The sequence below is a fragment of the Aythya ferina genome (assembly GCF_964211825.1).
Source record: "Aythya ferina genome assembly, chromosome: 3".
Taxonomy (NCBI): domain Eukaryota; kingdom Metazoa; phylum Chordata; class Aves; order Anseriformes; family Anatidae; genus Aythya; species Aythya ferina.
The window spans coordinates 62912820-62935734 of NC_140298.1; positions in this window are offsets into that span (position 1 = coordinate 62912820).

Here is a 22915-nt window from a genome sequence, read left to right on the forward strand (position 1 = left end):
GTTTACTTTAGGCTCTTTTTGTAAAGGTTTCACATTCCAGCTAGCATCTCTTTTATCTGCTATGGTATAAAAATAAAGTTTGTCATTGTAAAATTCAAATCCATGTTCCTTTTTGAAGGGTTTCATTGAGGACTCTCTTAGCCTGTGGTTATTCTATACCAAGTAGCGCAGGTAGGCTTAAACAAGATAAAATCAATATTATTATTTTATTAAAATAATCTTCTGACTATTTCAACCATTGATGTAAGGCAATTTTATCTTGATGGAGTACCTTCAAAGGGAAGGAAATCTTCCTCATGGGAAAAAAGTGAAAGTTTTTTGCCTTTTAATATAGTTATGAGGAATGACAGAGGTCAAAAGTTTTTCCTTATGTGTATACAGCTACAGAGCCACAAGTCTCTCACCAAAATTGAAGCTTAGAGCAGAAAGTCTGTGATGAAAGTAAAAAGTTTGCTTTCAAATGTTTGTCATCTTTTTGACATGGTACTTTGTGTCCAGCTGAAGAGCTAAATAGGCCTAGAAATATGGAAAGAAAGTTCAGCTATAGATAAAGGCATACATACTTCCCTGTGAGGAAAAGCTCAGTCTTATTGATCTAGCAAGGTCTGGTCAAACCAAAAGATGAATACTCTTAAAGCTAGAATGTTTAACTCTATGTGAGGGAGCATTTTGACCCCTCTGTGGCCCCTGGTATGGCAAGGGATTTCATGACATGCTGACCCTGGAAACTGGAAAAACACAGGCTGAGGGAGCAGAAGTGCAAATGGGCAGTGTTTCATGGCATTGCTGCTCAGTTTTATGAAGACTGAATAGTCAGACTATGTCCATAAAATAGCCTTCCAAAAGAGTGGCTTAGTTCTGACAAAGTTCAGCCACTAAACTTTTTGTGCATGTAAGAGGTGAATAGCAGGGGATTTTCAGCATATTTTCTCCCCTCCATCCCCACTGCTTGTTAAAAATTGTCTCTGTTCTCACTGGGGAGTGATGCTTTATGACCTCAACCCCTGAAGGTGTTATCCCTGGATAACAGTACCACCAGTTTTGTGCTGTAATTTTACAATGAGTTACTTGGATGACATGGTAGTTCAACAAGCTCCTGTGTCTGTGGGGATTTGGTTTTGTGGTCCTTTTTTGGGGGGGAGATAGGGCATTCAGCTATGACTTGCATGGCACAGCTTCCCTTTTGAGCCTATACACTGATTTTGCATGTCTGCGTCTCAACAAAAGCAGCCTCAGCTCTCTGTCCTGAAAGCCAGGGAGACTGATGCTTTAACCAGCTTTTGTGAGCTGGTTTTCTGCATCTGGGGTCAACTGGTGTTTCCTTGCGATGAAGGAAGAGAACTTGCTCAGAGTTTATTTAGGTTTCCTTAAGAAACGGATACTTTCTAACTCTGCAAAATCTGGAAAGTTCTGTAGAGACATGAAAAATAAGGACTATGCAGATGCTAGGACTACTTGCTATCTCCCTACATATATCTCTGCTTAACCCTGAGTTTGCCTCTTATCCCAGGCCCTAGGAAGCTTAAAGGGCCACACTGCTGCAGTGAGATTGTCTAACTCTGCCCCATTTTAGTCAATAGAATAGGAGTAATGCATTGAATTCTGCTTTATCTCATTGGAGTCTGCATTAATAATAAACCAAGCATCATTAACATATGTTCAGTAATGTTTTGGAGTACTTAAATTTCATTTTACATGAAGTGACAGCTTCTCTGAAATTACTACTCTGAAGGAAACTGTTACACCATGCAGTAGTTTATCTGTCGAAGAGGAGACTGAAAAACAAGCAATCATGTAAGCCAAGATATTCATAAGTATATATAAAATACAGAATTCCTGAACACATATCACACTGAAATGGTCTCAGTTAAAACCAGAATAAACCAGTAGGTATGGATTTAAGTATCTATTTTGAGGAATACATTTCTGAAAGATCTTTTCTTGGGGGGGACAGAAAAGACCTTAACAGATCGTGCATCTGAAAACAGGTTAATCAATAAGTAGAATTAAAACAATTGGCTACATTCCTGTGCATGGATTAATGTCTGTGTATTTCAAAGTGCTCTGGTCCCAAATCTTCCAGGTGAAGTTAGAAAATGAAGAGTGTGGTGTTGTATTTTATTTTTTTTTTCGGGGGGTGGGGGGGGGGAAGGAAGGGAAGTTAGACAACACAAGAATGGTCAATGGAAAGAAATGAGAAATGGTTTGCAAGGAAAAATCTGAAGAATTCAATCAGTTTGATTTAATAAGGTATGTCGAAAAGTAAACTTGTTTAAAATGTTTAATGACTTTTAGAGACATATGAAAAAAAAAAAACCAAAAACAAACACACAAAAAAAATAACCACCAACAAAAACAAAAACAGAAAACCAACAAAACCTGAGACAAAAGCAGTATCTGGGAAAAAAAAAAATCTGGGAAAAATCATAATCAGTATCTAAAAGCTGAAGCCAAACACAAGAAAAAAAATCCCTAAAAATATTTATAACTTTGGTATCAATTAAACAGTGGAACACACTACTGCAGGAAATATTTGATTTTCCATTGCCTTGTCTCAAAGATGGAAGTCTTTACAGAAAGAGTGCTTCAGACAAGAGGAACTCAGTAAAGGCAAAACCAAATGTAACTGGGTGAAATTTAATGACTGAGGTTCTACAAGATATCCAGTTGTTTTAAAACTTTTATGTATACACAAATCTATAAAAAATATTGAAGCATGATTTCAGAGATACTCCACTGATTTCAATGGCCTTAATGAAGGTTAGTCAAAAAAGCTTTATACTGTAATAACAGGTCATTGATTTATGATTTTCATTTTTACTATGAAAAAAAAAAAAAAAAAGCAAGGACTTTTAAAAGTCATTAGGAATGGCAGGATCCTACAGTTAATTAAAATTTGATGTGAGGTAGGGCCTGAGTTTTCAAAGGTGTTAGGTAATCCTCCTTCTGCTACTCTCAGAAATGTGCAAGCTTCCAAAAGCTCTGTGAAAGTAGACCAGGGAAGGAAAGCACCTATGCTTCTTGGAAAAATATTACATTACAGAACTATTATCCTGTATAGACTACTTTAAAGGAATGCATATCAGCAATCTTGTGGTGGAGTACCTTCTTCTTAGGCCATGAGCCAAGGCCAAGAGCCTCATACCACTGTAAAAAATATATGTGTGCAGCATAACTTAGAACTGCAAGGAGTTCAGCAGGTCCACCATAGCTTGTAAGCAGGAGATCCAGCAATTCATGGAATACTCTCATACTTTTGGAGGAGAGGCAGGATGGCTCTGGATGTACAGCTATATCCAAAATAACACAGAGATGATGAAGTTACACTGTGCTGGCACCCATTCTTTCACAGTCGGATATTCTCTGCTTACAAATAACATGAAAGTCAGGAAGCAGTATTTGTCTACCTTGGTTTTAATTGGTCCCAAATTCTCTCAGCCAAGCAAAGGAACAAAGAACACATGGAATTGTTTCTGGAAGTATAAACATGTTTTTTAGTAGTGAAAGCTAATCTGGGACGCAGTATAGATATGTATCAGAAAGTATTAAGATAATAGAAACAACAGAAACTTGGCTGTTGTGTTCAGAACAGGTTGTACTATGGAGGAGATCCATATATACTCAGAAATGGTAATCTTTCATTAAAATAACACACAAGCATCAGTCAAACATAGAAGAAAGTGTTTTTTGTTTTTTTTTTTTGTTTTTTTTTTTTTTTTTTAATCTAAAAAAGAATAAATGACTTTTTAAACATGCAACATGTATCTTAACATTGATGTTGGCATAAATGTCACTCCTAGACAGAAAAAAAAAAGTTTTCTCCCTTGAGTGAAGAAAAATGGGGTTCTTCTCATATGAGAATATCTATTATGTACATCTCTTCTTTCTGATTCGAGAGACCAATAGAAGGTCTTTGTTCTCTACTTTTTACTCCTTTTTTTTTTTTTTCAATCCAGTATTTTTTTTTCAATTTGTTTTTTTCTTCTAATTAGGAGAGAGATTCTTCTCTTTCCTTCCACTTAGTCTTTGAAAGAACTAAGAAAAGGCCAGTTTATTTCTGTTATGCTAATCCCTATTTCATACGGTTGTGTACAGTGCCTTAAATGATGAGAACATCTGCATGCGGTCTCTGAATATATTTATTTTGACAAGCTCTCAAGAGACAAACTATGGAAATTACCATATCTTACTTTTTTATCTGTCATGAGTTTCCAATTCCAACCCTCTTTTGCACCCAGCATCAGCTCTTCACTTCCAATGGCACAAATTCAATCAGTTATATCTATTTTCAGTTCTGTTCTGTTTTTCAATGAACAGAAAGTTCCCAGGACTCATGTTTGTAGGAAGGGTACCATACATCACTTTAGTCTAGGAGTGGTCTCATTGGCACCTGGGGTAAAGAGCTGAGAACCTCTTCTTCTCTGCCTGTGTTACTTTGAACACAGAATTATAGAATAAATATGGTTTTGTCTGAAAGTATTTTTCCTTGCAGATAGCTTGGTGGGAAGAAAGAAGGAAAGAATCATTTTTTTTTTTTTTTTCCAAAGCATGTTCTTGGGGAAAAAAGATTGAAGCACAAAAACCAGAAGATTCAATCTGTTCCTTGAGTGGGTCATGTCTTTTTGTACATTGGACAGAGGCTGCAATCAAACTACTGTGCCTTTCATGGTTGTTTAGAGTGAGCCAAAGTATCTCACATTTGCAGCAGGCTGCAAGTGTATGCATTTACCAGTATTAAATTGCTTTGATATGATTTATTAAGCTGCAGGTAACATGTAAATCTTTCATTCCCCACAGTCCTCAAAAGCTAGGAATGTCAGCTCATTAAAGTATTGTGTGCTCCCAAATGACTTTAAGAACTAGTGTAGAAACCTAGCTAGAGTAACCTTCAAGATTATTCCCTCCTTAAAGACCCACTAAAATTCTGAACTGTATGTAATCTAAAAGACTCATAGGAAAACTGCAATTTCCAGAGGAAAAAAAGTAGCCTTTTCCAGAAGAAAAAAAAATAACATTGAATAGCATTTATTTTTTAATACTTTTCTTTAGTATTACCTGACAAAGACAGAGCTATGATTCAAATGAAGGATGAACAGCCACACAACTGTATCACAGCATGCACATAATAATAAAGGCTCTGGGCCAGTGAGTCTTCAGTGAGGTTAAACTATGGATTTGTATTGTAATACAAAGTACTTGTGCTTGACAGATAACAATAAAGGACTTTGATTTACAATAAAGGATGTATCTGAGAATCATCCACTTCGGGCTAAACTACTTGATAATTATTGTGGTCTCCTTGTTTAGAACAATTCTCTTAAAAATATTCTCAATTCAATTAATCTCTCACAAAGTTTTCCATTATCCTCCATTCTTGCTCTACGAATCATTATGAGTGGGCAAATAAGTGGCCATGATGATGTTGTCTTGTTGTCTTTCTGTTTCTTCCTTTCTTAGAACATGGTGTAAATGAGCTTGTGCTTAAACATAAGTTTTTTGTTTTGTTTTGTTTTGTGTGGCCTAGAAAGGCTGTAATGTCGTCAGTCCATAACATACATTCTATTTATCCACATTTTCCTTCTGCTTGAGGTTACATTGTAGAAACAGTGAAGAATGAAGAATGGCATGTATGTCCGTTTCAGCTATTTCAAACTGTTCTAAAATAAGGATACTCTACTATCTGCCACCTTACCATATCCAAAACAGCTTGTAGCAGATAGGGTTGGAAAAACCTTGATATTGCTAGTTGTAGTGAAGCAGGTTAGCATCTCGCCTTAGAGCTCTTGGAGTCATTTATCAGCCTGAGAATACAAGCCTTTTGCTACAGAGAACAACCCATAATGTTGAGTGAACAGAAGATCATGTGCCCTGGAGCACATGAGAGAAAATAGTAATACAAAAATACTATTAAAAACTGCTTCTTGGAATATGCTGATGAAACCTGCTCTTCCTTCTCTTCTGAGATGTAAATAAAATTTGTGATTGCTTTGCAGAAGAAGGAGGAAAGAAGGCATAAGATGTATCTTCATAAGAGAAAACTGTAATTTATTTATTTTTTTTAAGCCTAAATTTTGCATTGACACAAGAGGGAACAGTCTTAGAAAACCCAACATAGCCATTTCAGGAGTCAGGACTCTGTGGGACCTGTTCTTCCTCTGTTGGTGAATTAAATGGTACTAGCCAGATATGAAGAAGGTCATGAATACAGAGAGGAAAATCAAAAGTGGTGAAGACTGGAAATCAACAGAATTTTGTTGAACCAGAAGTAGACTCACTGGGATATAAAACAGTATTTATAGTGTAAGAAACTCTAAAGAAAAACAAACATACTTTGGATTCCAAAATTGTCTGAACTGGAACAGTAAATTGGTAGAAAGAAATTCAGACTGACAAGCAGAATCACACTCTGTGGATCACTGTTTCACTATAGATCTGTTTTCTCCCCAAAATATTTTCTTGTTTTTTACTAGTTTTGAAAAACAAACAAACAGAACAAAAAAACAACCCAACAACCAGCATTTGTTGTAGAAGCTACTACATGATGGACAGTTAATGCACCTACAGTACCTATTCATCTTCGTCTCTGCTTGAGAAACATTACCTCACGATAACTGCTTCAGTGTCACCCATTCCTGTGCTACATGCAGCGTACTGTCCATAGTTCCCCATTGCCCTTCAGTACAATCAAATGTACAAAGGAATAGTCACTGCTCATAAGAAACTATTGAATTTCAAGGTGTATCTCTAGCTGCACAGCCCCTTTTCTTTTTGCAAATAGGGAATAAAACATTAAGTCCCTTTATGTTATGGGGTAGTAAGATGTTTCTTTGACAAGAAACAATGTAAGAGTGGTTTTGAATTATAGAATAGAAAGAAAAACAAAGAAGAAAAATACCACATCTACAAAAGTAATTTTTTTTAACCTTCTCTATGTTCTCTGGGGAAATAAAATTCCTTTGAGCTGAAACCTTGTAGGCTGTTTCAACTTGAAGGTGAATTGGTTCAGACGCTCAGAAGGTAAAGGAACCCCCAAATGGTATTATAATGGAAACGTTAGCAGGTCCTTAAATTCAGCAGTGCAAATACATAGATACTTCTAAAGGAAGGAGAATAGCATTTGAAAGATTTTTTGGGAAGCAGGTTTTGTTCTTTTGAAAGTGAAGTAATAGAATAATAGTAATTTTTTTTTTTTTTTTTTTTTTTTTTTTTTTTTTTTTTTTTTAAATTCCAGCATTCGCTGCAGGTTCCTATTTAACTATCAAACTATCTAATTAATTAGCTCTACCTGGTTGCTAATTAAACAGTTGGAGAAATGCTTTTGAAAGTGAAGCTAGTTCAAAAATGGAGATGGAAAATTTAATAGGTGAGTTGCAAAGTATCTGTGAAAAGCTGGGTAGTTAAGACTCAATCCTTTGGTATATTTCCCTTTATAATGGACAGGTGTTATGTGACCTACAAGTATAGCCATACTCATTACAGTGACTAAAAAATTGAGAAGTTCTGAGTCATTACACAGCAGACAGAAAAATTAAATTAAATCTTTAGAGTGATTGTAGCTTTTGTGACAAAGTGGATGAGATTATTCAAATCTGGGGATCAAAGTAAGTGTCACATCCAGTTGCATGGCTGCCAATCAATAGTTTGTCAAAGAAATTGAGATATTTCCATACTTAAATCCTGACCTAAAATTTTCTTGAACATTTATTTTGTGTTTCTTTTTGTGACTTTCTGAGCAGTGCAAAACAATCATGTTCATTTTAGCACATATTGTCCTTACTATGATGGATAACATTGCCCTATTTACTAGGATCTGGGGAGACGCTTCTTATTTTGTGGTGTTTTGTTCTCTAGCCTTCACTGTCCTCACAGTGACAAGAGAATGGAGAAACACATTCTAAATGACTTATTTGTCTTAATGGGTATACTTTCAACACCCAAATTTCCTTTCTCTACAAGAATTTGCAGAATGCTGCATCAGTGTGAATTCAGTCCTGATTATTTTCATTTAGGTAAACAATGGTGTAATCAGCTTAAGTCAGGTTTAAAATTAACCCTTCTTTGAGGAGAGTTTTGGAATAAATAAGCCACAGTGGTCTGGTCCAATTTAATTTTTCCTCTACTTATATGTGTAGATTTTCTTTTTGAGGATTTCCATGCTAGACAAAATTTTTGAAGATAATTTTTCTTCAATGTTAGGTGTTTTCTCCAGTCTTTTCCATTTTGGACTCAAATAAAGTACCATCTTCCTCTTCACATCAATGTGTACAGTAAAATTTTTTTCATTTTTCTTAATTAAAAGAGACAGTATTAAGCCATAGAATGAGGGCCTGGTCAACTTGGTGAGTATGACACAACTGAGCTTGAACTGTTTTTATTTTGATTGACATTGTATTGCTTTTGTCATGCACTTGAGTATAAAAGTTCATTTTATTCATTTTTATATTTTCTGCCATTTAAAGGCAGAAAGCAAATATAAAAATGAGTAAAATGAACTACTAGTCCTCAGTGATGAAATAAAAATCTATATCTATTTAGAAGAAAGCATGAAGTTGAACTGCCAACAAGATTTCTGAACAATTTATTTATTTATTTTATTTATTTTATTTATTTTTCTCCATGATAGGGGAAGGTATATTTGGTAGCAGTGTAGGTCTTCTGATATAGCCCCATCATTTTGTGGAAATGAAAAGCAGCCTGGCAAATGTCTTCATATTACAGTCACTGAACTGAAACTGGTCACATATTTAATCATGATCAGTTCACTTGGATACAAATTAAAGGAGAGAGAGTGAAAAGATAGTGATTTTTCATGAATATCCACTCTCATAATGAGTTATGTGCAATATAAAATTTCTATGATTTTTTTTTTTTAATTAATTTTCATGAAATTTCTAGGGTTGTTTGTTTTCTCCATGTCTGTTTCTTTAATGCAGCACAAAGATCTTTTCACTTAAAGAAGCAGGATACAACTTTGAAAATGCAGACCGTGCTCTGACGTCTCTTCAATATTTTGGATTTTCATTGAATTCCCAATTAAGACAGCACGTCATTGTAAATTGATCTACACGACAGTTTGCCATTACTGTAAGTAACTTTGAGAGGAAAACTCCTCTTCTAGTTGGTGGGTCTGAAATATCTTCAAAACTCTGAATTATGCAGGAAAAGGTAACACCCATTTTTGAAATCCTTTCTCAAGTCACCTTCCAGATCCAGATCAAGTATGACACTAATTTGGGAGGAGCTGTTGACTCTGTTGAAGGTAGAGAGGCCTTGCAGCCAGAACTTGACAAATTAGAGCAATCACCAACAATATGAAGTTGAACAAGAGCAAGTGCCAGATTCTGCACTTCGTAAGGGGCAACCCTAGATATATTCATACAGACTGGGGGATCAGAGTCTAGAGAGCAGCCCTGCAGAAAGGAATCACAGGTATTTGGCTAACAGCAGGTTGCATACTAGTCAACAGTGTGCCCTGGCAGCCAAAAGGGCCAACCATATCCTGGGTGCATTAAGCACAGCACTGCTAGCCTGTCGAAGGAGGAGATTGTCCTGCTCTGTTCTGCGCTGGTACAACATCGCCTGTGTGCAGTTTTTGGCACCACAGTATAAGAAGGACATAAAACTATTAGAGAGTGTCCAAAGGAGGGCTACAAAGTTGGTGAAGGGTCTAGAATGCAAGAGGTATGAGAATTGGCTAAAGTTACTTGTTTTGTTCATCCCAGAGCAGAGGAGGCTGAGGGGAGGCCTCATGGTGGCCTCCAGCTTTCTCACGAGGGGGGCGGAGGGACAGGCACTGAGCTCTGCTCCCTGGGGATAGTGACAGGACTTGAGGGAATGGCATGGAGCTGGGACAGGGGAGGGTCAGACAGGGTATTAAGAAAAGGTTCTTCATTGAGAGGGTGGTCAAGCAGTGGGACAGGCTTCCCAGGGCAGTGGTTATGGCACCGAGCCTTTTGGAGTTTGAGAAGCATTTGGACAATAGTCACAGTGTGTTGTAGGGGGGGTTTACGTGGCAACATTTTGATAGTGGGGGGCTGAAGGGGTGGGTAGCCTCTGTTAGAAGAATCTAGCAGCTATGTTATCCACGTTATATAGGAACCAGTTTCAGCTGTCTCCAAAGGGACCCACTGCTGCCCAGAGGTGAGCCAACAAGCAATGCTGGTTGTGCCTCTGGAAGAGCAGGTTTAGAGAAAGGGGAAAACAAACAAACAAACAAACAACAAAACTGCTGCACAACAGTAGCTCGAGAGTGAGCAGTGAGACCCATGCCTGCAGACCCCAAGATCAGTGCAGAAGGAAAGCCAGAGGTGCTCCAGGCAAGCAGCAGCAGTTCCCTTGCAGCCTGTGGAGAGGCCCCTGGTGGAGCAGGCTGTCCCCCTGCAGCCCATGGGTCCCACATGGAGCAGATCTCCATGCTGCAGCCCGTGAAGGAGCCACCAGTGGAGCAGGTGGATGTGGCCTGGAGGAGGCTGCGGCCCATGGAGAGCACCCACAGGAGCAGACCCCGGGCCAGAGCTGCAGCCCGTGGAGAGGAGCCCACGCAGGAGCACGGGGGCGGGGGGGAGCTGCCGCCCACCCATGGGGGACCCGTGATGGAGCAGTTTGCTCCTGGGGGATGGACCCTGTGGTACAGAGCCATGTGGGAGCTGTTCTTGAAGAGCTGCTGCCTGTGGGAAGTACATGCAATATCAGTTCAGGAAGGACGGCATCCCGTAGGAGGGACCCCACATGGAGCAGGGGAAGAGAGTCACCATGGAGGAGCGGTGGAGATGAAGCATTAGAGACTGACTGCAGCCCCCATTCCCTGCTCCCCTGCACCACTCAGGGGGAGGAGGTAGAAAGAAGTGGATGAAGGGAAGGTGTTTTTAGTTTGTTTTCTTTGTTTCCCACTTCTCTGTCTTGTTAGCAATAGGCAATAAACTTTATTAGTCTCCCTATGCTGAGTCTGTTTTGCCTGTGATGATAATCGTTGGGTGATCTCCCTGTCCTTATCTGAACCCTTGAGCTCTTTTCATCATATTTTCTCCCCCTTTCCCTTTGAGGAGGTGTAGTGAGAAAGTGGTTGTGGTGTTCAGCTGCCTACCTGAGTAAAACCACCACATGTGTGGAGCCAGGAGTTGGACGTAATGATCCTTGTGTTTCCCTTCCAACTCAGGATATTCTGTAGTTCTAGGATTCTGTGGTTCTAAATGCTTAATTCTCTAGCCATGTAGCAGCTAAACAGGGGAAGAGCTGCAATGGCTATTGCTAGCCATTCATTGGATTTATTTGCTTCCTATTCCTTTCCCCTTTGCTTTGTTCATCTTGTTCTGTTGCAATATATTGGCTTTATAGAGAGTGTGCTTTCTTAGGCCTGCCAACAGCTTTTCTTAACAACTGTGCAGGTTTGGAAAACTGGGGCCTAGTACCCTTTCTCTAGACTATATGGGAATTCCTTGGGTGTCTCTTATTTAAGTAATGACTTGGCTAGATACTGCTTTGCTCATGCATTCTTTCCAGATTACAGTCCAACAGATCTATCTCCTCATTTCCTTATTAGTTTAGGGTTGTGCATAAGAGGCTTTCAAGCATACTAAGAGCACTACAGAGGACTGCAGGTCCCTAGCAGTACTGTCAGAGGTCTTTTTGGAGTAGGTACTGTGCTCACCCCACAGAGGGTTTGAATCTCTCTTTCCACAACACAAGAAATGCTGGAAGGAGGAGGGATATTCTTGTACACCTCATGTGCACGTTGGTTGGGATCTGCCCCCTGTTTGTTATAAATCACGTTTGGGGATGCTTGCCCTTTTTGTGGGAGAGATCACACCATGATATATTCAGTGTTTGTACTACCAGTGCCCATTTGTTCTCTTACGAATGATTTCGCCATTCCTCTAAAGGCTTTGTAATAAGGTAGGCAGAACATTAGAATGTAGTTAGAGTGAAGAATTATGTCAAACCCTTTCTTTCAACAGAAGCATTTCCATTGGCTCTAATTATTAATTCAAACACTAACACAGGGGACGTGAGGGGGGACACGACAGGATGAAAAGCAAACCTATTCACAGATTTCACCTTAATATGCTATAGATTTCCATGGATTTTACTACTTCTCTGTATAGATTTTTTTTTTTCCACCTTGAAAGCCTTCACAGGCTTCACTTCAAATATATTTATGGTGGCCCCTCTGCTGACCCCAAGCAGGTTAATCTGGTGATGCATATTATATAATGTGATTATAGAAGGTAAAACCAGGCTAATAAGGTACAGTGTGTGGAGTTCTTTAGTAGCTTTGATGTGTATCTTTCAATTTTCTGTCTTGCCTGTAAAAAGCAATAAAACCCTGCTCTGTTCCAGCGGTGCTCGTACTCCCTGTTCACATTGCCATGTTATTCTAAGCTGACATGCACTGTACCTGTCTTGTTTCTTACAGGCATGTCCCTTTGGTCTTTTCAAGTTATGAATACTTGAGACACTCCTACAAATTACTGTGCTGATTAAAAATCCTTGATCATATCATCTTTTAGCTTTTAAATGTGCTGTCAAACAATAGAATCAGCAATATGGGGCTGCTGCAGTTATTTCATATTAATGCTTCAAGTTCAAAGTGTCAAGATGACTAAGTACAAGGGATTTTCAGAATGCTTTAATGTTGCCTCATTTCAAATCACTTCATAAGCAGCTTGGTAATGAGCTCAATAAATTCTGATGGAAAAAAAAATACGCTTGCTACCAAAAAAAATTGTAGGTTGCTATTTTATAATTAGCCCTCTGGGCTTGTGGGAAGGAGTCTTATTTCCTGTTTGAAATCCACTTTGTTAGTGCTGTGATGTGGAGATGGCTAAATGAGTATGAAATATTGTAATTAAGTACATCACAAGCTGTTTATCTTATCAGCAGTGTTTTTCTTTAAAGACTGTCTTGTTGACCACTGGTGTATTATCACAATTTTTCTCTGCTATGCCAATTTAACAGACAAGTTTACCAAACACTGCAGGGGAGAAGGATGGAAGAAAGACAGCAAACAAACATAACTGAAACCTAGTAGCTCTCTTTGGATAAAGCAGATACCTTTCTATTTGCTCTGAGCTGTTTATTTACCAAACAAATCAAGTTTATGAAATCTTTTTAAACCTGATGAGAGTGTGATCCATGGAGATCATGGGGCTGTGTGCTGGGTCTTTGCATTCCCTGCCTTTATTCATGACAGAGTCAGAAAATTAGTTGAACTGCTGGAAAAATTGTATGCTTTATTACTGGTGGGAACTGAGTGACTGGCCTTCTCCGTGCTGTCTGCTGTTATTCTAAAACCATCACATTATGATAATCTTCTGACCTCCTACTTTCTTATATCAGTTCAGTCAGGTAGGACAGATGCAGCTTGTAACACACTTATGTATAATGCTAGCGTGCTTCTTGAAGAATCTGCTGAAAAGTTTGCCTGGAGGCCGTGTTCTGCCACTGTGATTTAGTGAAGTGGTTAAGGTTGCTCATGTGATTTACATGAACTATACACAGCTTGGTACTTGTAAGTGTACTGGGTCTGGCTGGGATGTTAACTTCCCCTGCAGCAGCCCATACAGTGCTGTGCTCTGCACCTGTAGCTGGAACAGCAGTGTTATCACACCAGTGTTGTGTCTACTGCTGAGCAGTGCTGGCACAGCATCAGGACTCTCTCTAACCCTCCTAGGGGGTGGGCAAAAAAGTGAGAAGAGAAACATCACCAGGGCAGCTGACCTAAACCAACCAAGGGGATATTCCATACCATGTGATGTCATACTCAGCAATCAAAGATGGAAACAGGAAGAAGAGGGGAGGGCTGGGCTCTCGTTGTGAAAACATCGGTCCTCCTTTTGAACATTGGCTATGTGCCTTGAGGCCCTGCTTCAAGGACATGGTCAATCATCACTCATTTGTGGGAAGTAGAGAGTAATTTCTTTCCTCTGCACTTCCAGATAGCCTTTATTTTCTTGTTTGTTTGTTTGTTTTCCCTTTTTTCCCTTTCCCCCTCCCTTTTCCCCTTTCCTTTTTTTTTTTTCCCTTTAGTTATACTGTTTAGTTATTAATAATATTTCCTTTATTATTATTATTATTATTATTATTATTATTATTATTATTATTATTATTTCCCTTTAATTAAATTATCCTTATCTCAACCCGTCAGTTGTTCTTTACTTCTTCCCCTCCTCATCTAAGGACGGGGAGTGAGAGAGTGGTTGTGGTGTTTAGTTGCGTAGCACAGTAAAACCACCACAGTAAGTATGGGAACCAGTTTGTCTGTGCATAGGTCCCTGAACAAGAGGTATTCCTTGTGTTTTGCTATATTTTTTCATAGTTGTCTCCATTTCATAGATGTTTTATTTACAATGGGCAATATATTATGGTGCTGAGCATCTCATGCTTTTGCTGAATAGCCACTCAGCTATACCAGCTTATGACACTTTCCATATACATGTTCATGGGCTAAGTAATACTTCTGAAAGGCAACTTACTATCTCTGCCCCCTGCTGAGTTGATCCATTTACTCCAGTTTAGCTAATTTAGGGTTGGATATCTTTGGCAATGCTGCTCTGAGCTACCAGGACATCCTTCTCTATGCAATAGATCACATTGTCAAACAACTCCAGTGCATTTGTGAGAGATAGCTTCCTGCTAGTGGAACTGTGTTCCCACTTCCCCATGATATCACATTAATCTACTTGTCTACTCATTTTACTGTGAAAATTAATTTCAAAAAATCTGCTATTTAAACAAATCAGCCTGGTTGGAAGATTCCCATATTCACCCTTAGAGTACTTTTTATTCCTTTGGCAGCAAGTCAGTTTTAATTTGAAATTGCAAGCAGTTTACAGTTCCCCAATACAGTATTCGTTCAGAACTTGACTAAATATTTGTTACTTACTTATTTCTAAAATCTACTTCCATTGACATTTCAGTTTAATATAGTATCCCCCCAAAATATAGGTTACTTGCCCAGTATGAAGATTAGTACTAAGAATTTATTTAGTATTTCTGCTATGGCTTTATATTCCCTGGGGACTTTTTTTTGCACCTTGTTGTTTTGCTGACAGGCTTTCTGTTTTAAATGTATTTAAAGAAAATATTTATTTCTAGTTTTATGCCTCTAGCAGAAGTTTCCCATGATTTTTTTCTTGACTGTTGTGTGATGGTTTTATATTTAACTTGCCAAATTTGTTGCTCCATTTTTTTCTACTGTTTCCTTTGCATTTTTTTTATGTCATATTTTTTATCCTCTTTTAAATATATACGTATATGTTTTATAAGCAATATACACTTACACTTACGAAGCATCAAATCTAGTGGCTTTAAGCACTGCCTGCTTTTGCACTACTCATTTAATAGGTTAATGAAATAATTATACTTACAGTTAGTTTTTTTGTGTATGTGTGTGTACTCATGAACATTATTTCTATTAGTTTAATTTTATACAATATAATTGATAAACAAATCATTCTTTACTTGATTTTTTAATGGACATTTTTCCCTGGTATATTCATTCATGTTGTTTTGAAATGGACTGTTGTTCCTTCCAAACCTGCCTCATACCTCTGGTAAATCTCCATCAAGTGATGCACAAGGAGAAAGTAAAATTTACCACTCTGCTGACCTCACAGTAATATACATTGTGGGAAAAACCCATCCTGATGGGAGGATGATCCACTAAGATCCAGATACGCTTTTGGTATAGCTTTTTATAATGACAAATGGTAGAACTGCTCATATTGTTACCCATTCCTTTTGAGACTCTAGCCACAGTATTAGGTGATGACTTTTTGTCAGTAAATTTCAGTGGCTGATACTGAAAAAGATGTAACAGGATTTTTTTTTTTTTTCTATATTTTTTGACAGCTTCCACATTTACTGGGCATTAGTTTAATTGATTGACAGCCTTTTCTTGATATGCTGCAGGGTAACAAAATAGGTAAGGATGAACTGTACCTATAATCTTCCTGCATATCTTGCTTAGCTCTCTCTCTTTAATGGTCCTTAATAGGCTAAAGTATGCTGACTGTCAAAAGGCCCTGAATACACAGCCAGATTCTAATTGCCCTGACCATCTTATAAACATCTTTCTTGTAATCTTTCTTTACAACCTCTTCCCTTCTCCTTCTCCATGTTTTATTCACAACAGTACATTCATCTCTATTCTGAAGCATAATGTAGATATCTGTAAGGACCTGCACACCAACATGGTGCAGTCTGTTGGCACCACAAAGAACCAGAGCACTGCTGACAGGGTGCAGGAGGAGATCATGTTCCTGGCACCAAGCGCAACAAAAATCAGGATCATCACTGACATGAATACCAACACTCTATTGGGACTGCAGGAGCTACCCTGGCTTCCTTGGCCACCTTTCAGCAGATGTGTATCAGCAAGCTGAAGTACGACAAATCTGGACCAGAGCATACTTAAAGAGAAAAATGGTTAGAGATTGGTCATGACAATTAGAACCTCTTGGTGCCCAAAGCAACAAGACAAATTATTGCCACCTCTATTCACACATCCCTCTCTCCCTTCACATCTAAATCCATAAACCCACAAAGCTGAATCTGGGTGCTAAACATGGGTGTCTTGTGCTATTGAGGTTTAGGTTAGAAATTAGGAGACATTTATTCTCAAAAATTGAGTGGTCAGGCATTGGAACTGGTTCCCCAGGCAGGTGGTAGAGTCACCGTCCCTGGGGGAGTGTAAGGAAATGTTGGACATGGTGTTTAGGTTTCAGTGGGTGACATTGGTAGTAGGGTGATGGTTGGACCAGATGATCTTGGAGGTCTTTTCCAACCATAATGATTACATGATTCTATGATTCTATTTCGGGCAATACCTGAAACATTATGGGAGGTTTGTGAGACAGGAGACTTGTGTCCTGGAAACCAGGTATGATACACTATGTTCTCTAACATGAATCTGGGATCCCACACAAAAGTAACTGAATCCCACTGAAAAATGGAACTGAGAACATGGTTTTTAGTGAAGCCTCTTCAGGTTATAATTTGTGTCTAAAAATTAATTTTCCATAGTCTAAATGAGACAAATTTCATTCACTTTATTGCTATTGGAGAAAAATAAGCATATCCGTAAGCAAGTTTTTATTTTGTTTAATGAATTAAATGAATTGCTTTTGGTGGTTATCTGAAAATATGGAGAATTTATACAAAGATCAGTGTTATTTCTCACCATAGGCTTGGGATGATGGTTTTAAAATTTTATCACTGACCACAGGAGAGCAGACTAGACTGTGATCAATAATAAAATTCTTTATGAGAACAAGCACACTACGAACATGTCTGACAATAGTGTTCCAATGGCTTTGCCATGGGTATCTCATGTAATTCTGAAAACCTGTGATACTGTGTAAGGCAGATTCTGCTGTTAAGCACCATATGTGCTATATGCCAAAAATACTATGCAGGCCAAATGACTTGTTAATATGAGCAAAACCAGCTGGATATATCCTTTAGGACTTTGGTTCTTTTGATGAACAGTTAACTCTTATTAAAACAATCATTTAAAGATAGGTAGATCTGAATTTGTGTACTGGAAAGTTAGCAGTAGTTCTCCTTTGCAAGAAAGAAAGAATCTGTGAATTCAGTCCATTATACTAGGCTGAGGTAGAGTTATACCACTTTAGAGTCTGATCTCCATTAATCACTCCTATCATAGCAAACCTGAAAGTTCAAGTCCCATTTTATATAATAATGATCCAACTGGGAAAGCATAATTCTGAAGAAGTAAGTTTGTCTTGAAAACATTCTGGCTCTAACAGTGAAAGTTTTATTCTATGTATCAAGAGTGAGAATGTAATTTTGGGAAGAATCAAGATTCTGTGCTGTTTCATGTCATTTAACTCACAAATAGCATTCTGGTTCTAAATTGTGATGTAACTAATAATGTATGTGTTGATATATGCATTGATATTACTTATATATAATGTCAAAATTACCAAGGTTAGGTTGTTCTGTTCTGCAGTTGGTAAAGTTACTGGTGTTTCTGTGATATATCAAAGCAGAATGATTTATTTTAAAGATATGCTCAGTATAATCACTGTGTTAATTGAAATGGTGAAAGGAGTATCTGAGAGGGTTGGTTAGAAATTCTAAGTGACTGTTGCCAAGTATGTAGTAAGAAAAAAATGCAGAAAAGAAAAAAATGCAAATGTAATATGAAATGCAAGTTATCAGCAATAACATAACTTAAAAAAAAACACCAAAAAAATAAATGAATGACAAGTACAGCAAAAACAAAACACAAACATACACACAAAAAGATGATTTTCTTCTTTTACTCTTTTACTTTCCTTTTTTTTTAATTTGTTTTTCTTTCCCCATTTTTTTAGTTTGTCCCTAGCTAATCATTATTTTGGTTGTATGTAGTGAACTTCAGCAAATTCACACCCTCCACATAATTTTATCACGTCTGTCAAACACTGACACAAAAAAAAAAAAAAAAAAAGAGTTTAACGAAAAGCAGATGGAATCTTTGTGATATTTTGATGTCATTAATATTTCCAGCAGAATAACTCTCTTCTTTTTTTAGTCTTCTTTGTATTTTGATTGATCTGTGCGTATGTCTATCTGTTTTTTAGAGGTCTATCTACCCATTCTCTGGGAAAGTGCATGTATGACCATGAAAGTGATAAATTTAACAGCATAGGTGACAAACTGGCAACCTGCAAAACTCCGTGTACAAGTATATACAGGTCTGGAGAACAACTGCATATTAAGACCAGAAGCAGAGGCCAAGGACACAGAATTTCTCCGTCACTTCTGTAAGATTCCATGGTAACTCAAGTTACTGCATAGTTGATGATAGCAGTGGTTTCTGACAGATGTAAAGACTTCAACTAGGACTCCTCACTTCCTCTTCAAGAATGACACTATGAACTTTAGCTTATGGTTTACTTTTCATTGCTATGGTACCTTACTGTGCCTGCTGTACATAAGCAATAGAACTTCTCAGGGAAACGAGGTATTCTTTCTTAACTTGTCAGTTTGTGAATTATTCTTCCAAAATGCATGTCATTTACTACAACAACAACAAAAAAGCCGTCTCTTTGTACTTTACAGAATCTTGATTTTACATAAAAGTATTAGAGTGTCCAAAGGAGGGCTACGAAGATGGTGAAGGGTCTAGAGGGCAAGATGTACGAGAAGTGGCTGAGTTACTTGTTTTGTTCAGCCTAGAGCAGAGGAGGCTGAGGGGAGGCCTCATGGTGGCCTGCAGCTCCCTAACGAGGGGAGTGGAGGGGCAGGCACTGAGCTCTTCTCTCTGGGGACAAGGACAAGACCTGAGGGAATAGCATGGACCTGTGGCAGGGGAGGGTCAGGGTGAATATTAGGAAAAGGTTCTTCACCCAGAGGGCACTCGGGCATTGGGACAGGCATTGAGTATTAGGAAAAGGTTCTTCACCCAGGGCAGTGGTCATGGCACTGAGCCTTCTAGAGTTCAAGAAGTGTTTGGAAAATGCTCTCAGACATATGGTCTGATTTTTGGGTGGGCCTATGTGGAGCCAGGTTTTGGACTTCATGATCCTTGTGGGTCCCTTCTAACTCAGGATATTCTATGATTCTACGATTTATGAGTGACTATGCAGTGCTGTAAATTTTGTCTCTGAATGAGATCACCTAAGTGGAACAATGTTTTAATTTCTCTCCATAGAATCAGCTACCAATTTCTGGTATCTTCACAAATGTATTTCCTTCTCTGAACTAGACAGATGATAAGATTTATTTGGACTAAAGTGTGTTCATGTTCTAAGGACAAAGGTTTCTTTCAGCAGCCATCTCTGACTTGGTGGTGAATCTCTGAAACCCAATGCAAGTTTTTGGAATGAAAGATAAATTGCAGAGAAATGGTGGATTTGAATATCTTCACTCTGAGAAGTTTCTTTTCATCTTAGCTCATCTCAACAGGTTCATCTGTAGTGAAAATGTAGATTCCTGAACAAAACCAGGGGATAGTTACCTGGTTCTCTTTTAAGAGAGCTCTCAATCTTCCTGTCAGCCTAATCTTCTGAGAAGAATCCTTTTCCCTAGAATAATTATAATCAATAATCTTATATGCTAGTGATATAACTTCTGTGCCATTTTTTACCTGTCTGCCTTTGGGATTGGAACCATATTGCGCTTAGACTGCTGAAACTTTGTAAAATGTCATTATTTGACAGTTCAGCCATCTGCCCTCATCCAGATGCTACCATTCTCCTAGGCTGATCTGTCACTGAATGAATGCAAAAAGCACGGCAGTCTCTGGAATCCATTTATTGTGAAGCGCTGTACACTAGTGTTTGCTAGCTCAGCCTTTTCCTCCAAAATGTTGTGCATATTCATTTTTCTTCTGAATATTTTGTCTAAAATGCTATTGGGAGCATTTTTTTTTTTTTAAGAAGCTCACGTGGGTGTTAGCATTTTTAAAGCCAATAATTCCAGCATTTCTGTAGACGTTTTGCTATACAATCTCTTTCTCAAATGAATGCCAGCCTTTGGATCTTGTCCCAGACTGTAAGAAAATATCAGCAGTTATTGTACACCAGATCAAGACATGTTCTAGAGAAGATGAATACTTTATGCAGCATTTTGGAACTTTTCTTCTTCCTTAAACATCCTCATTTTTATCTTGTGAGAACATCAGCAGTTCCTTTAGGACCTTTTTCAGTTAAATGGGATGTTCGGCCACTTTATTGAAACCTTTTATGTATATGCTTTTTTTTTTTTTTTTTTTTCCCCAGGAAACAAGCAAACAAACAAACACAACCTGTACATGATTTTTGTTTTGTTTTGTTTTGTTGAAGATGACTACATATTTAATCATACCTTTGTATGAAATAATATTCATACAAAGGAATCCTGTTAAGATAGTTGAGGCCTGCAGCTTTGCAATGTGCCAGAGGCATTTAAACAGAAGGAAAAACAGAGCTGTACAGGGAACAGAGGCTAGAGAACTTATTTCCTCTGTTTAGAATTTAAGTTTCTTAATACACAGCAGCAGTGTGAGTGTTATGTGGACAGTCAGAGAGGCTATGAATAGAAGATAAATTTAGGATTTAGGCTTAGTCAATATGTAATTGCCATAGAGATGTAACTTGCAGGCAAAAAGATACAACCAATGGTCTTAGGAAAAAAAAAATAATCCTACTACTTTAATCATGAACATAGAGGAAGGAATAAATCTCATTTTCATCTACTGTACTTAACTGGTAGTATTATTTGCTGTTGTGGGAGAGGCTTGAATTATTGAAGAGGCTGATGGGATTATCTCTACACCTAAGTATTTAAGTAGTTCTCAGCACTGTTGTGCATGAGTGCCTCCTAAATATTTAGAAATAAAAATAACATCTCATGCATTTTTCTGCTACTCAAGTTTTTAAAAAGAGGTGACTTGGTATTACAACAGGAGGAGTTATATGTGTCTGATTACATGTACAAAAGTTATGGTGTTCTTTCCTTCAAAAATCAATGATTTTTTATTTGCTACCCATGAAAGAAGAACTAGAGAAGTAACAGCAGTAGATGTAAAGAAAAAATGAGGAACTACTGGATGGGGAAATAGAAGGATTCAAGTACATTTAAAGGCTGCAAAATTAATTGGGATAGAGAGGGAGTGAGACTACACTTGGTTAGTTTTAGTCAGTAGACTTTCTGATGCTTATCGTAACAATAATAGAAGATAATAAAACAAAGGTTTCTATTCTAGACAGAGGAAATTGTCAATAGAGGGAGAGGTGCACTGACTATAGCCATTTAGACAATAGACATTAATTCAATAAATCAAACATAGATATAGTTTTCTGCCTCTCTGGCAAAGCATTACACTAACATTATGGTGCACTAAATAAGATAAGTTTTAGTCATGGACATGATGGCTGGAAAGCAGCCAGCCTGGAAACAAGTGATGGACATACCCTGTTTGTATTTCTTGAGGTTCTAGAGAACTAAAGCATCACTACTTTTCATAATCTGCTATTGTGTATTAATATTTAATAGTATTAATAGCTTTCTTGTTCAATAGTATATATTTACCTTGGGAGAAATCTCAACAGCAGAAAACCAAAGATTTCTGGTATATAGAGTGATGATAAGTGCAAACAAAGTGAGCTGTTGTTTTTTTCCTCTCTCTTCATGTCTCCTCATACCTCCTTCTGTCACCTCATACTGTTACTAATTGCATGAACATCACAATGACTGTGTTGCATGTTACATAATATTCACTCCTGGTTTAAAGGGTGTCTCTTGGGCTGTGGCTCCAAATTGAAAAGAAGGCCAAAAGTAAATTTTGAGAAAAGTGTCATCATTCTTAAATTTGTATCAATCAGCATATATTTAATTCTAAAGCTAAACTGACCCATGTATCCTCTTTTTGAGTTCAGGTGTGCTATAGATACAAGTAAAATTCAATATGCTGACTTAATTGTAGGTTTGGGTGAGCTTGGAGAAATGGAAGTTGTAATCTGATAGGGAGAAAAATGACACCACAACTGCCACAGACACATAGTTAAATCCATAATATAGATAATTCCATGCAAAACTAGTGCTGTAGATTGTCATTAAACTAGAACAAATCCAAAAACTTAAATCAGCATGAGTGAGTTCCTTAAGCTGTTACTCTTTGGCTTGCAGACCAAGTAAATGGATATCACCTATAGTTTCTGTATGCCATCTGCTGACCCTGTACCTTTCTGTCCATGAACAGCAGCTACAGCCGACCACTTTCCTCTGTAGCAATATCTGACTTCCAGTAAGTACTCTAGCGCAAAGAGCTTGAAGGCCAAAGGCACTTTTTTGACTTAAACTACCTCTTCTGTACTGTTTCTTGTTTGTCTGTAATGGCTCTTGGGTTGAAACTCTCCTTTTCCATATAAAACTTTTGCACTTTTTTGCCCCTGTAGGTGAATTACTTGTTTTGAAGAACTGACTG